At 36.0% G+C, this 16,824-nt stretch overlaps 1 protein-coding gene across 2 annotated transcripts in view; it reads left to right on the forward strand.

Moving 5' to 3' along the window:
- The window catches only part of LOC121094010 (adhesion G protein-coupled receptor A3-like), a 277,788-nt gene that overhangs the window by 252,870 nt on the left and 8,094 nt on the right, over positions 1-16,824 (forward strand). The window lies entirely within an intron of this gene.

A 16,824-nucleotide genomic window follows, 5' to 3' on the forward strand; every position in this document is an offset into this window, starting at 1 on the left:
CTAAGTTAATGCAGGCTGGGGAAATTAAAGTTCTCCTGTGTAACTTTTATAATTTTAGTATTCTGGGTAAAGAATAAGATACATAGTAAGAATCACTTTCAGAGCAGATAGAGCTCTCATGTGTTAGATTAAAAGCCAGCCATTGACTGTTGGGGTTAAAGTAAAATTTTCTGGATCAATTACATCAAAATTACCTACTATGGAGTTCCTGCAATGGTTCATAAATGACAGAGGGAAGGCAGGTCTTACCTGTAGAATAGGTCTTGTACGTATATGGTATTTTTCTCTGCTGTTTTTACTGACCACATTAAACTTTATATTTTCCCATAGAAAAATTACAATTCCAGTACAGCTGAGGCATTCAGAATTTGCATTCTGAATTTCCTGACTATTGATCTTCTTAGTTTTTAACCTTTGCCTTGCATTGTTACAAAGCGCTTTGAGTACATGTTGTGTTTTACAGAGGCAGTTGAACAATTGCCTGTGCAAAACAGCATACGCTGCAAATGAGAGAAACTCAGTGGACCAATTTAAAGTATAGAAACTGAGAAGTAGAAGAGTTCAAGAAGCGCATCAGGAGATGAAAGTTTGACTCAGAATAAAACAGGGAATCAGTGTGAAAAGGATACCAAAAAGTGTCCCAAGAAAGCTTTAAAGAAAACTAAGCAAGGGATGAGTCTTGAAACAAAGTGCAGACTAAGATACAGGCCTTGGGAGAACTGTAGAAAGTCTCAAGGAGATCAATCAGCCTCTAACACAGGAAAGTGGAACATGAGGGCATCCAAGATAGTTATAATATTAATAAAGGAAATGGAAAGGGAAAAACACTGGCCTGCAGCAAGTTAAGAGACAAGCAAACTCAGGTTAGTTAAAAAATATATCATGTATTTTAAAAGTCGATCCTTAACTATCTTCTGTAATTTCTGTTCAAACCCTATTACTGATCTTTCTTAACGGGATAGTAAATCACCTCCCTGTGTGTGAGACACACCCCTTGAGAGGTTCCACAGTTGAAAGGGCAGGAAATGAAAAAGATTTGTGTGGTACCATCAGAAAAATCATGATATCTCATATTCTTTTTAGAGCTTGACTTTCTGGACTTGTGTGATTTTGTTCGAAACGCTTATCCTAAACTTTTTAGAGAGACCTTCTAACTCCTTGTTTGCAATGACAGTTGTAAACATGATAAAAGAAGGAACACATGAACTCAGATCACTTGGAAGTTGTGGACCCTCACTGCTAGTTATGAATGTTAAGAACATTGATAATAGGCTTAAAATGTATTAATAACAAAATTATCTGAAATTATTGAAGAAGGGACAGTAAATAATAAGATTAAGTTGAAGTAAGAGATAAATAGGTTGATATTGGAAAATGATTTTAAACTATGAGAATAGATGACAAAGCAGGTTACCTTGGAGGCTATGGAAACTGTCATCATCAATGTGTTAACGTAGATTAGATAAAGCCAAGGTAGTTATGATAGGTGTTTAATGTGACCCTGCCTCAGAGCTTTTGAGTGGACTAGATGACCTCTTGATGTTCATTCCTGCCCTACAAGTCTGTTATTCTTAAAACAAGCATTTTTCCTAACAGTATTCTCATTTTTCAAACCTTTATTTACTGCTGAATTCCTACAGCCTTGTTGGTCTCGTAAGAAACTCTGTTTTATTATGCAAGCAAATTCTGACAGAAGAGACTTTGAAACTAATGTGTTCCAAATATGCCTTTAGTGTTTGGAAATGTTATGAGTCTTGTAGGAAGTGGCTGCTGATCCTCCAGGTATTTTTATTCAGGTACCATGTTACTATCTAAAACATAACAAAAAATTAGGCCAGCTTCTGCTCTGAAACATCCACACCCACAACGGGTTTTGAGTGAATCACTGCGAGTTACACATATTTAATCACAGGAAGATTTTGGTTCATAGATGGAAATCATTGCTTATTGCTACTTACAAGTAAAATTCAGTAAATTCTCAGGAATTTTAATTATTAAAGCATTTTAAATATATAATATTTAATATACCTTAGCAAAATAAAATGTCCAGATTTAAGTTTATGCCTATATTGATTGAAGGACTCAGATAAAGGGGTGATGCTGTTATTATTGGATCACACTTGGTACTCAAGGAATATTCAAAATTTTAACAGTTTATCTGAAAGTGAAAGTTGGTTTAGGTTTTCTGTGAAAGAAAACCAGAGCCCATGAGATACCTGACTTACTTATCTACTGATTGTGAGAGATACCTAGTTATTGTTTTATCTATTGATGAGGAGGCAGGAGAACTATGATTAATGAAGACCATTTGTATTTGCCAAGAAATTGGAGATTTCAGAGATTTACCTTCAAATATTCTATATGAATTTTATGGAAGATGTATGAAAGGTAAGAAGTAGTACCCTGTTCCAACATGCCTTAACCAGTAGCTATGCTAATTACACGTAGTCACATCAGTAGATATAGGTAATTCACCAAGAACATTACCCACATACTTATGCCTATAAATCTCTGAACACATAATTCGTTCGGATATATTTATTGCTTTATTTTATTTCCCAGTCTTTTACTTTTGTAGTAATTTCTTTTATAGTTTAATTACGGATGGTCCTTAAATTTGTGGTATTTGCTGTCTGTATGAGTGGTCAGTCATAGGATCTTGCTACTTATTCCTATTAGATGAGTTTACAGACATCTCCAGAAAAAAATGCCTATACAGGCAGAGTTCATTTCCAAGAAACTTTTATGCATATCACTTTGGAATTTAATTTCTGGGATTGCTGATGTCAGTAAAACTTGTTCTCATGAATCAGAAAGGTAAGGAACAGGAATCATGGGCAAATTACTACCACTGTTACTTTCAGAATAGCTATCCCATGCTAGCTATAAGGCATTCTAGACTATTTAACGTGGTATATTATACTCTTGTCATTGTCTCATATAACAATGACATTAAACTTGTCTAATTATATAGACTCTTAGTCTTCCATTAGTGATATTGAAGAAGCAACCAATCAGTTATATTCCTGCTTCATGCATTTAAGAGAGCGTTTTCCAAATAGAGAGAACACTTTACTTTTTTCTGAGTTTCTGACATTGCCACATCCGATAACAGTTCTCATACCTAGCAAAGCTAGGCAGCCTTTTGACCTGGAAAGCTGAGCAATGAGATGCTCTTACAGTTTTGTGAAGATGGCAAGGACTGCTGTTCATTTCTTTTCAGGACTCCTTTTTCTGCATTACTAATGCAGTAACATTCTGGAAATTACATGGAATTTCTAGATTTTAATTAATATTTCTCAATTATTATTTGTAGTGATAACTCCATCTCTGCTTGTCCTTTTCTTTCAAAGTTTCATGATCACTTATGGTTGAGTGCTCAAAAAAACCCTGTGATATTTTAGAAACTTACCCTTTGACCTTTATATATATGATGGAAAAACTTTGTTTTTGCTTCTGGTTAAAATCAGAGATAGGGATCACCAAAAATAGATTTCTATATATGTCAGTCTTTAAACAACAGGAAAAAGCAAATGTTCATGCCATCATCATATATATAGTATTTTCCTATAGCTCAACTTAGTAAGACTAAAACCGACAACAGCAAAAAACCTCAACATTCAAGCTAAAAATTGGGGTTGACACTCATGAACTCATGCAATTGTACCTTTATTTCTTACTTTTCAATAGGTTGAATTAAGGACAAAATGTCAACCTGAATTTTTACCAATAAATCTATATCTCCATGGTTTTGTGGAGTCAAGTCATTAACTGAATACAATTTGTGATTTAATAGCAAGATAATCCATAATCATTCTTTTATGTATAGCATTAAAAAAGAATGCTTTTTGCTGCCTCTAGGTTAGGGGATTGAATTACAGCCTATGGAATATGAAGGCAAAAGTGTTCCAAAAAGAAGAAAAAAGGGAAAAGTTTATTCCAAAAAGGGAAAATTATTTCCATTATGCTTTAATGTTTCACCGCTGCTTGTTACATTTAATACCATTTATTTGGAAAGATCTTAAGTTCTTGGCTACCTGGATATCTCTCAGGATGATAAATTGGAAGTTGTAAAGTAGATAGCATTGTATAAATACTAATCTAAGACTTTCTCCATGAAAGCGAACATGAAAAAGTAAGGTTTTTTTCCTTTTTGCAAACTAAGGATGAAACTTTGCTAAGATTCTTTAGAGGGTAGATTAGTTTCTGCAAAAGAATAATGCAATTGTGTAGTACAAAATCATTAAGTCTGCGTCTGCTCATATGGAGCTTGACCAAAGCCAGGGGAACACTTACATAAGTAATGGATGCACAATTTATCTAATACAATAATAGATTTCATACATAGCATAATTTTTTCTTTTGTTGCAACTATTCTGCACTACAGTCACAGCTGTAGGCATTGTTGATGGGATGTGAAGTGGGGTCTCTTTCTGACCTCAGTCATGTCCTATCTCAATTACAGTTTAATAATGTACTCTACTCTCCTGAAGAACTCTGTCTGGCCCTAGGCATGTAGCCTTCTAACTATAGAAATTTTCAAGCTATGCTTACTTGTGAGTCAGTCTACTCTGAGTAGTGCATATGCTTGAATTTACTGTGATGTAAACTACAAGAGCAGCAGGTTTAAAGAGTACTTCTCTCAGCATTGATAGCTGGTATGGATTGACCCTCGTAAGACTGAAAAAATAACAAAGAATAAGAAGTTAATCATTGAATCATAAAAAAAATAAGTTTGGAAGAAACATCTGTAAACCATCTAGTTTAACTCTCTACTCAAAGCAGATCTAAACTTAAAAGTTAGCTCACAGCCTCATCTAGTCAAGTTTTGAAAATCTCCAAGGACCTTATTTCTTCCTCCCATCCTAGTTCTGTTTCCTTTTAGCTTTCATCTTGAATAGACCACAAACGTGAAATGTAAGGGCTGTAAAGCTGTCTGAAATAAAGCACACAAAGAAATCACTCTTAATCCCATGAACAAAACCCCGTGAGTTTAACAGATCATTAAAATTCATAGGTATATAATGTAAAGTTAAAATTCATAGCTACATAATGTAAAATATATAAATATCATGTTTATAAATACAAAACATTTCCATCAAATTGCACATAGTATGTCTGAACTGATGATGAGAAAATACAAGGGATAGCAAAAGAAACTCATCTTGTGGTAGCCACCTCATTCTGCTGTGGTTCATGAGGACTCTTGAGTCTCTAACCCAACTCTTTCAGTCGTTCCAGAATTTTAACAAATTTCTAAAAAAACCTGCAGAAATAAGAATAAAATAGGGTGGTGACAGAAGTGATATTCCATACATGACAACTGAAAGTATCCCTACCCCGTAAGGAAATTAGCACCGTTTGTGCTAATACCGGAATGCTGGATATCCAGTGCTCACAGCACTCAGGTACGATGGCAGACCCTTAATCATCTAATTCAGGGAAAGAGAATCTGTCTTCCCCATCACAGAAGGGAGTCCAGGCACCTGATTATTGACTATTCACAGGTGGGTTTCTTTCACTGTCACTTAAAGTAGCAGGGTCACTTGGTATAATAGTTCATTGCACCAAATAACATGTAGTTCGCTGTACCAAAGTAAGCTTTAAATTGTTTCTTGCCTCGGGACATGTTATGAATAGTAGTTTTTTGCTCACCTTGGTCAGTGTACATGGACCAGTCAACGTGTGTAGCATTAAGAAGATAGGGAACTTTCATATGTCCTAACAAAAATGTGTTACCTTCAATGATGTGAGGGCTGTTAGTTATTGTTCTAGAAAAATATCCAAACACGTTAATCATTGCTATATGAGTTTAAAATTGCTTGGTCCAGCTAATACTTAAGCCACAAAAAAAAAAAAAAAAAAAAAAAAAAAAAGGAAATGCAGCTTTCTTTCAAATAGCAACACTGAGGAATATACTAAAGTGTTGAAATACATGAAAATGAAGCTGTCGTTACTGAGGATTTAAAAGTGAAAAATGACAGGAAGTAATAAAACGTGCTTTAAAAAATGTTGGAATACTATCAAATTACCAAGTCAAGGAGAGTAGTTATTCACAATTAATCAAATTAATAGGTTTTGGATTTCTAATGTTTTCTTTCTGTATGAGTCCACTGAGGTGTAAGTAGTGGTTACATATACTATAGATAAGGTTCTAAATGTGGCCAGCTGTAAAACTGAATTCATGGGAGAATAGAACCTTTTTGATAGTCTTCTTATTCTGAAAAGGAAATTAAAGTCAATATTTAGAAGTGATTAGGTAATAGATATTCAGAAAAATTTCTGGTTGAAAAAAAATGAAATGCTTCATCTTAATAGTTTGGGGTTTTTACCTGCACTATATTCTGCAGATTCCCATTTTAAATCTCTGGTGCATAAATCTTCAGTAACTCTAGTGTTTGTGGAGTGCAATTTAATTCTTGAGGCAGGCACCGTATTCTGTTCTGCTGCTCTGTGTAAGTACTGAGATACTTTTTCTCAGCAAGTATTTTGAATAAAGACAAGGGTAGAAACATGAACAAAGAAAAAGCCTCATTTTTAACTTATATAGACACCTTACACACAGTACCTTTTTTTAGATTTTTCATTGTGCAGTCTTGGTAAATAAAGCAAAAATGTAATACCTTCAGAACTGATATGTCAAGTCATTTAGGGTGTATCTTAGGTTGTTAACATCTGTGCCTTGCACTGAATTCACCTGAAAGTTTTTCCATATGGTTTTCTTTATTATTGAAAGCAGTATTCTGTGTGGATAAAAATCATGTCTTTGATGTTTGAGATACTAATTTTTCTTCAGTTTGAGGCATGCCCCCTCCTTAACTCATGACCTGTTGCAAAACCTGAAAATATTAGTAGTCAAAAAAATTAATTGAAATATTTTTAAGTGGGAACCAAAATAGAGTCCTTTACTGTGCACTGAAGATGGACTTTAGAGGAATTCAAAACCTACTTTATGCTTTTCACATCAGGAAAAAAATTCCTTTCAGGAAACTTTTCCATCTTTTCTCTAAAAATGTGGGTTTGATTTGTTGATGTCAAAGGCTTGGTAGCTGGAAAGATTCAGCAGAAAGGGTTTTGCAGTTTCCATGGATCTTCTGCATAAATGCTTTTCGATTTTAATGGCCCTCTGGGTTTGTGACTGAATACTTCTCGTAGACCAAGAAGATTTAATAATCAAAATTATATTATTTTTATTTAGTGTGTGGTTTCTTCATGTCTTAAACAAGACTGACTGTCCTCTCGCTTTGCCTGAGGATACATCTTGCTCTAGCTGTGTGATTAGATTTTAGAAACATGCACTTGAAAATAAACCCAATTACCTAAATAGATGGAAGGTAGGAGTAAATTGTGATTAGCACATAATTGTAAAACCAGAGATGCAGAAGCCTGAAACACTAACTGTTCAACTTTGGGGATGTAGCAGCTAGTCTTTAACAATATTTTGAAGATGGGGTTTTATTACCTTGTTGGTAAAATCCTCAGGAACAGCAACAATGCTTTAATACTTTGATTTTAAAATATTTAAAAGCCAATAGAGCTACCTCCACATATTATCTATACACAGATAGTTTGTCTTGAATATGGTGGGTGGGTATCGTTTAAGAATACGCATAGAATATGCTGAACAAATATAGGTAAACAGATGAAATGTAATATTTCTCTGTAAACTTCATAAGAAAGCACTTTATAAGGACATATGACTATATTAAATATGAATCTATTAATTATTGAAAATATGTGTGTTACACAGTGGCCAGAACATGTATTATTTTAGAGCATTTCTGAGAGTACTTTATAACAATAGCCACCCAGTCACCGTTATATGACAGAAACCAGCTGATGCATTTAGCAGTTTTGCATACAATTATGTGTGAAGCTGTAATTTTCATTTTCATTGAAGAAAGGCAATCTTGTTGGCAGAAAAGGCACATTTCATGAAGCAGCATTAAATTTTCTAAACTCATTATTTTAATGGCCTTTATCAATCAAATAGGCTTTATAAGATGCTTGAAATGTTTCAGGGCCAGCAGAAGAGAAAAATGCTTTTTAGCTTGTTGGAGCTGTGCTTTCTTGCTATTGTTTTCTCTCTGTAAGTAGTAACGCCAACCTTCATCATTCAAGAATCAGTAAACTAAAGTAAAAATTGTGTTATTAATGTAAAAAAACAAGACACACTTTTGAAAACAGTGAATTTAAGATACCTGTTTGCTAGGTTTTGAACCACTGAAGTTCACATTTTTCACATTTTGCCTAATTATCTGTAACAGAAAAATAGAAATTTATTCTTATTTCTATTATGATATCCTTAAAGAAACTGTTTAACAATTTGTCATTGAGACTTTCCTTGTCTGATAACTTGGCTGGTCAACCTGAGATGGATAGAGATCATTAAGCTCCTGTGAGTTTCACGTGACTAGATAGGCAGGTGAATAACAAAGATAAATAACATAAGAGGAGGCTGAAATGATAGAGAGGTGGCATAAATACAGGAAAGATCTCAAGAGGACCTTGTACCTTTTTAGACACCAAGGACAATTGTAAGACAAAATCTGCAGGAAATCAGGTTTCAGTTGTTTCTGTGGCCACATAAAAGTTCAATAGAGAAAGCTGAGATTCTTTATCACCTGCCTTCCGAAACAGGGGCTTAATATTGCATCGAAAGATACAAAGCTTGCAAAAAAATGTGCAAATTAACAATGTAGTTTTTGTGGAAATTCACATCTCTGAAGTTTTTCTTGTATTTTTCTTTCTTTTAAACAATTTCAGCTCCCTCTGGCACTGTGGGCAAAGATCTTGCCCTTCATATAAGATCATTGATTTATATGAGAGAAAAAGGAAAAGAAGAGATGAATTTAGGAGAATTAACATGTCCTCCCTAGAGATATTTCCCAGGAGTTCTTGTATTCTTTTTTCATTGTTTGCACACATCTGTCTTGCACGCTTAGCTGAGCAAATCTAAGAAGCTACCTGGGTCTACTGGTAAAGTCCGTATCTTCACGAAATCAGTTGCTTGGTCATGAATATCTCCTGAATCGTTCTGTGCATGTACAGTGAAAGAATTTAACAGAAAGTAAAACTAAGAGTATTATTCTCTAGAAAATGGACACTTTCACGTATTACCTGTAAAACTCATGCGATTTAAATTATTCAGCTCTAACTTGGCAATATAGCTCATAATAAAAAATAAGGTCTCAGAATACCTCTTTTTAATACAACAAATAGATTTCATACCTAAAAACAAAAATATACCAGATAGTGAATGAGTAACTCTTGAATAAATTCTCCAAAGGTTCTCCTTCTGTGAAAGTTGAAAATAGTGTATTTTCGGGTGATTTAAAAATTACAAAACAAGGATGTGATCGGTCCTTTTGAATTTTTTTTTAAATTACTGCAGAAGCAAAAGCATTCTTCTTGACAAAAAAAAAAAGTTGCCTACAAAGCAAGTAAGTGTCAAAGTCAACAATGCATGAAACACAGGGGGATTCAGGCAGTTGTGCTGGTGATTTCCATAATAAAATACAGGATTGACATGAATTCATTTTTAAAAATACGATTTCAAAATTTAGTCATAGGAGAACATAGACAAGAATCCTCTGTCAGTGACTTTCACAGGTGATTCAAATTAAAATATATTGCCTCCTGCTCATCATTTCATTTGGTTCCTTTGGCAGGCTTAATGAAATATTACATCAAGTAAAACCAAAGAAATCCATATTTTCTATTTAAAATTCAAGGTGATTCTACTGTCATAAAACATTGATACTAATATAATGTGAATTGAGTATTAAATATGTCCAATATAAAGGTACAGCACTTATTATCACTATCTTTGCATGTTTTACTTTCGTATTATTTAAAATGGCATTGTCACACATAGGCTGTTACCAGAATTTCTTGTCTTGATGAGGGTTGATAGGTTAATGGTTCTTTTCTCCCCTTTGAAAGGCAGAAGGACATCCTGATGGTAATTGACTTTCTAAAGGTGTGCTGCAATGCTTAGTGAAGCAGTTGTGTTTGATTCAGTAGGCTGGAACTGCAAAATAATTTCAGCTAACAGCTCTATGCCAGAGTAGTCAAATGCCTAGAAAAATGAGGTAGCAATGAATTGCTCCGAACAAGAGTATCAGCTGTTTTACTACTAGAAATTAACTGTGGAAATAGAATTGAAAGGCCTGTTGTGTTCCCTAGGGATAAAATGATTGTGCAAATAGGAAATACTCAAAGCATGAGTATTATTTCTCCTCAATTATTTCTCCCCAAGCATTAACATAAACAGTTTTCTCTCTATGAGCTCCATGCTCTTTATACAGATTCTTTGAGAAATACTAATATATTTTCTTTCTCATCAACATGCTGCTTAGTATTTTACTTCTTTCCTTCAGAAGTACATTCAGCATGAGTATCTCCTTACCCTGACTTATTTATTCATTAAGCCTGAGCAGGAGTGGAAGTCAATAGAGCTGAACTGCAGCGCGGAAGGCATTGTAGGAATCATTTCCCTGATTTCCAACAGCCTCCAAGGTATTCTCCAATAAAATAGGAGAAAAAAAAAAGGCAAGGTCTCTCTTGCTTCCTAGATACAATGGCTCTTCAAGCTGGTCTAGCTCACCAAGAGACAATATAGTTATCTCTATATAAATGAAACTCACTTCTCTTTCTTCTGGATTTTCTCTAAACATTTTTTTGAGTTCTTGATTATTTTTATGTATATATATGCATTTTTGTTTCTCTGTCCTCTCTACTGGCTCAGTCTGTCTTGCAGGATGATCATGGTAAAGCAAACTGCAACTGTACAGCCAGCCTGCAAATTCCTTTTCATCTGCAAAATACCCAAGTAGGCGTAATGGCTACACTAGCCAGGAAAGGTTTTAACCAAGGAAGGTGCAGAGAAATAGAAGCCTCAGCACATCCTCTTGGCTTCATCCACTAGCAGGGCCCAAACTCACACTGAGGCATCGTCTGAGATAGACGGAAAGGAAGAGAAGCTCGGTATGAATATCTAGTGCAGTGGGCTCACGGGAGGGAGGCAAGAGGTTCTGAAGCCATTTGATAGGTGTGGTTTCATATCTGCTGACACTGACTAACGTTCTCCCACTTTATTGCCCAGGTTCCCATAGCATGAGTCTCTAAGAGAGAGCAGATCCAGCAAAGTATTTCAACTCCTATATCATGGCCAATTTTAGTAAAAAATTAGAGCCTAGGTTTGTCAGACGGAGGCCTGGACATCTGCAGAAGCTGAGCAAACAAATCTGCAGAGACTTTTCTTAATGGTTTTGTCATTTATGTCTCTGTGCTTTAGTCTCTGCCTCTAACTGGAGACTATATGTGTTCTCACAAGAACTTTATGAATATTAAATAACTAATGTTTGTGAAGCTCTTAATTTGCAGTAAGATCTAGAAAGAACGGATATATAACACAATGCATAACTACCTGTCCAGTGATCTTTGTTCGTTCTGGGATGAATAAGTGAAATGTCTTATGGAAAAAAAATGGACTGTGAACAGGCAGTTAAAAAGAATAACAATTTGCCATGTAAAAGTGCTAAATAGAGTTTTCATGCAACTCTTAATTCTGTTATTTGCCTTTTAGAGTTTGACTTGCAATATTAAGCTTAATTTTAGTATTATTAGTAGATTTGTTTTCCTTTTCTTTTTTTAGTGTCTTCTCCATGTTTATATTCCACTTTGCAGACAAGTAAAAAGCACTTTAAAAATGGAGGCTATTTCTTTTCAGCAAGACCATGAAGCAAAACTATCATGGTATTTGTAAATATGTTCCTAAGTCAATACTATCTGGAATAAGATTGAAAATGACAACATTTTTTCCTCAAATGAAAAGTATATTTTCAAAATCCCATCATTTCTACAGTCTTTTTATTTTGTAAAAATTCCCAGGAAAAAGAAAACCATGAAATGATGCGATGCATGAAAAATTTGGGAAGAATTATTTGAAAATAAGGCTCATAAATTCAGCTTTCTACAGAGCAGCTACTTATCTGCCTGCCTGCCTGCCGGGTACTTGAACTGTGGCATCTGGTTAGCTCAGAAGTTAATGACCGTTTTCTATATGGATTATTTTCACAAAGATGTTAAAATCAAATCCCAGCTCAAGGAAAAATAAAGGAGAAAGTCATCTTGCTGTGACTTCTCTTTTATTTTCACGTTTATTTTGCAAGGGGCTAATAGATTGACATCTCTTCCTATATGAGCTGTGCCCTAGATGTAGAGCTAAATGAATCTTTTTTTGTACTGAGGAAAAGGAAAGAAATTAACGTTTCACTGGTATCTTTATATATCTAACACGTACCTTTCCAGACTTGTGCATGCAGAGAGGAATACTTTTAAATATACATACATTTTAATCAAGTAATGTCTGCAATAAAGACTATTTGAAGCTATTAAATCACTTCCTGGTACACAGCCATTCTGCCAGCCTCTGCACAAAAAAACTTAAAATCAGTCTTGCATTATGCCCACAAAGCCAAGGTCTGGTCCTTTTTGGAAAAACTCATTCCAGAGTCAAGGTTCTTAATCTGGAAACAATTTTGGGCTAGAAAATAGCCAGACACTCAAGAAAGAAATTCATCACTGGGTAGAACTCTCCTTTTACTTGCTGACTTACTGAGTAATATTTATGGAAATAAACTTAGAAGAATATACTGTATGTTAAGTTAGCAGAATGGATGCTGCCTGCAGGCTATTGCAGTCATTCTTGCTGACATTATCCTGTTTCTATCAAATTGGCTATATAGCTCCCAGTATTTTGTGGTAGGGTTTGCCTTTCATGAGGAGTTCTTGCTGAAGGGAAGCCAGAAAACAGTAAGCCGTGATGTCGACAGAGGGACATCACCCCAAGCAGTGTCTGCTGCTCTGTTGGGGATCTTCTGTGTTTGTGTCAGTCCATGTAGTAAAAGATGTTGTACTTACTGGTCTCAGGCAGCTGCAGCAGGAACTTAGGGGTTCCTTCTAATGTTCAGTGAGCATGATTCCTCCCCCCACAAATTACTGCACATCATTTGATCGGGGCTGCATAGCCTGGTTTTCAGGCCGTAGGTGTTGCCTGCGCTGCATCTAGAAGGTGCAAGTGCAGCATGCTGAGGCCTGCCAGGCTGGCTTTAATCTAATTAGCTTGGATAACAATATTAGTGAAGATGTGATAGAATGAGCTTCAGTAAATAAATGCATGCTGATGCGAAAGCCTGCTAGGAATCATCAGGAGTTCCCCGGGTGTCCAGCAACAACAATGTGCAAATTTTAAAACTTCTTCCCAAGGGCTATTGAAGCAATAGCTTGGCAATTGCTTCAAAGCCCCAAATCATCCCACAGATAGTTTATAGTTTTCCCTGTAAAACAATTTTAGGATGTTACATAAATCAACTGCTTGTCAAGATCAAATTTTAGGTGAAAAAAAAGTTTTAATTTCCTCCCTGTGGTTTCCCAGTCTTTAAAGATTTGCAGGCACGGCTGTCTTGCCTACAGCCAACCTCTTTGCATTAGGTGGCTCCATCGTAACCGTCACATCTGTCAGAGCAGGGTTCTTCTGTCTTCTTACTGCTGCCTACAGAGTTTCATTGCTACAGTATATGTAGGTACTGTAGCCTGAGTATCACCATTTGCCTTCTTGAATGGTTGAGAGTAACACAAGTAGATGGAATTGGCTCTGGGTCCTGAGTCACTGCATGTTCTTTTGTGAAGAGGAGACAGCCCACTGGCTTAAGGAGAAAAATGGGAAAATTAACTCAGAAGTAGAAAAGGTAATTGGAAGACAAAAGCTGGTTACTGAGCCAAATGACAGAGACCTTTAAAACCAGAAGACAGCCACGAGAGGAAGTAGTAAACGGAAGTTAGGGAAACTGTAGGAAGAAGATCATTACTTTCAAAATAAGAAAATATACTTGAGCAGGGGGGAACGATGGTTGAAAAGCAGGTATTTCTTGATATACAAGGTTCATCCTCCCGGTACTGCTTGATTATATTATTCTGTGAGTGAGCGTAATTGGGCAGGAGCATTGCCCATTACTTTTGCTTTTGTATGGCTGAAAGACACCGAAAGCTGGCTGCAGCAACAGAAGGAGCAGAGCCCAGCACCTCTCCAGTTACATCTCTTACATGCAGACCACTGTCAGTGCTCTCAAAAATCTGCTCTGTCCACATGCCCAGGCAGTGCTATGTGAAATACCAGTGGATGCTGCTGTTAGGGCTGCATGGGGAGTAGCACAGATGGCCTCCTCCACAAGCCGGGCTTTGTAGGCAGTAGCATGCAGATAGCCATTGGCAAGGCTTAGTGAATACTGGGAGGGAACCACCCTAACCAGGGGATCCTTCGGATAAGATTATATTCTTCTTGCTCCTGCTTAAGCTCACAGAGAGGCAAATGTGTTTCCTGGGCTTGAAGGCATACTCCTGGATGCCATGATTTGCCCAGTCCCTTCATTTACAGTAATAGAGGGGTGCCGTGTGTTTAAACATAGGACAGGAATTACAAAGTGTTGTTCTGAAACAGATTTTCTGCGTGACCTTGAACACTTAATCTCTCCTTGCTTGTTTTCTCATCTGTACAACCAGGATAATAATATTTATTGACCACACAGGGGGCTGTAAGGATAAATCAATTAAAGTTATAAAGCACTTTGATTCTCTTAGGTAAAATGCTTTCTAGAAGTATGAAGCACAGCTATTTATTATCTGCATTTACTTCACTTTTTATTCAATCCCTATCAATTCTACTTCAGCTTTTCCTTCAGAATTATTTGTTCTAATCATCTCATCTGGTTGAAAAAGAAAAAATGAAAATACTAATGATTGCATAGCAACTAATGTTTGGAAAGACTGGTCTAAATTTCTTAAATTGAAGTGCACTTCCTCATAATTAACATGCATATAGATCTTCTTAAACAACATTTCTTCTCTTGTGTGTGGTCTTTTCTTCTTTATTTATGGTTTAAAGTATACATGAGCTTGCACAAATGGGCAAGAGTATGCACTTCCGCTCTTACAATTTAACGTCCATTTCTTTGATTATATTTTCTGTTTGTTCTGTTTTAATCCCATTCCTCTCTTGCTGACTTTTCTTCTACTTGGCAGACTTCTTTTCCCATCACCCTTCAAGGATCCCAAATCCACCAGTGAAGAATCATTTAGATACACTGTCATTTGTATTAGCTATTTTACTTTTTTTTTTTTTTTTTTTTTTTTAAATGAGACGGGGCAAGCAGTGTGCTGTGCTGGATATCAGTAGAGTGCACCTCAGGTACAATGAAACCATTTGACTTCACCTCATGTCATTTCTAGAATGTATTTTCTTTCTCTTAGCAATGAGCCAGGACAGTAATTTGGCTCGATTTTGTCACATTTCTGAAGCGCTGTGTAGCCAAGTGCTTCCAGAACATCTGATGCTACCGTTGTGTTCAGCAGCCTGCTGGAAGTGTGAGATATGAAGTAAATTATCTAACACCGAAATACTGGCTTGTCTGAGACTTTAGATAAGGATATGATTTAAATGTATGTATCCAATCTGTAAAAAGTGGTGGCACTGCAAAAAATGAAATTATAGGTTGCATTGTAGGTAAATTCTATGGGGCAATCACTTCAGATGAGTTTGAAGTGCAGTTTCCTATACTTGCTTCTGTATTCCTATTTTTCTGCTCCTTACTATTTCTTAGATAAATTGGGATTAACTTTTCTATGCCTCATTGCTTACCCTAGTAATTTCCTGAATTTCATAAATGTCATTGAACATGTCTTTGTTAAAAATAATAATAAGATATTAAGCTAGCTTATTCAACACACTCAAGTCAAAAGATATGTACAATCATTAAACTGCAGTGAATGAATGGATTTTGTAAGGAGGCAGTTTGTTCATTGGAATTTGTTGAGCTCTACAGAATAAGCCAAGTTTGAAGAAAAAATACATACTTAATGACTTTGAAGTTATAAAATCTGAAGGGCTTTTTGATGAACGTGGAGAATGATTTTCTCTGCTCTGTTTACAACTTAGACCATTAGGAGAGAGATTGACTGTAAATGTGAACATGAAATTTTCTGAGGCCTGGCCTCTAATTCTGCTTTGGAGTGAGGTGGGGAAAAGAGGTTAAGAAATTCTAACACTAATTCTGGGTTTGATTTAAATGCTGATTTATTTAATCTTACTATAACTCTATTTCTGTAAAAATCCTCCCTTGTAATGACTGTGAAATTTCCCAATAAATGTAACACATTATAGAAAACTAGTGGCCAGATTCTGGTTAGAATGTCTCCTACATGTTATCAGGTTCCTCTTAGTCCTGATGGACAGCATAATAGCAGTGGTTGGGAAGCATCTGTATCTCTGCATACGGTTTCCCACACCAGAGGAATGGCTTGAAAAGAAACTAATTTTGTCTGCTGACAGAAGAGCATTGGTTCAACCAGGAAATGAGGCAGCATGTTCAGAGAACCAGCTGAGCTCTAGGTGCAGTGGAATATTTTCCTTTTTGTCACGGACCAACATTCCTTCCAGATGTAGCCTCACATGTTACCAGGGCCAGTGCTCTTCACCTCAGAGACCGCAGCAATGGAAGCGCTGTGCCCCATGCATGATTTCGTGTTTTCCTTATATAAATGGAAAATGTAGTGGTGGTTTATTTTCCTGAACTTGGACATGGGCATGCAGGATACCGACTTCAGTGAGACATCCCCTAGGACTTTAGTGTAGCCTAATGAACATACTTTGGAATGACTGCTGCTTCCAAATAGTTCAGTGGCATTTAACTGGTTAAAGGAGTGTGAAACTATGTGCTTTCAGCCTTAGAATACAAGTCTACAGAGAGATTAGCACTTAGGTTA

The sequence above is a fragment of the Falco naumanni genome, chromosome 9, assembly GCF_017639655.2.
Source record: "Falco naumanni isolate bFalNau1 chromosome 9, bFalNau1.pat, whole genome shotgun sequence".
NCBI lineage: Eukaryota > Metazoa > Chordata > Aves > Falconiformes > Falconidae > Falco > Falco naumanni.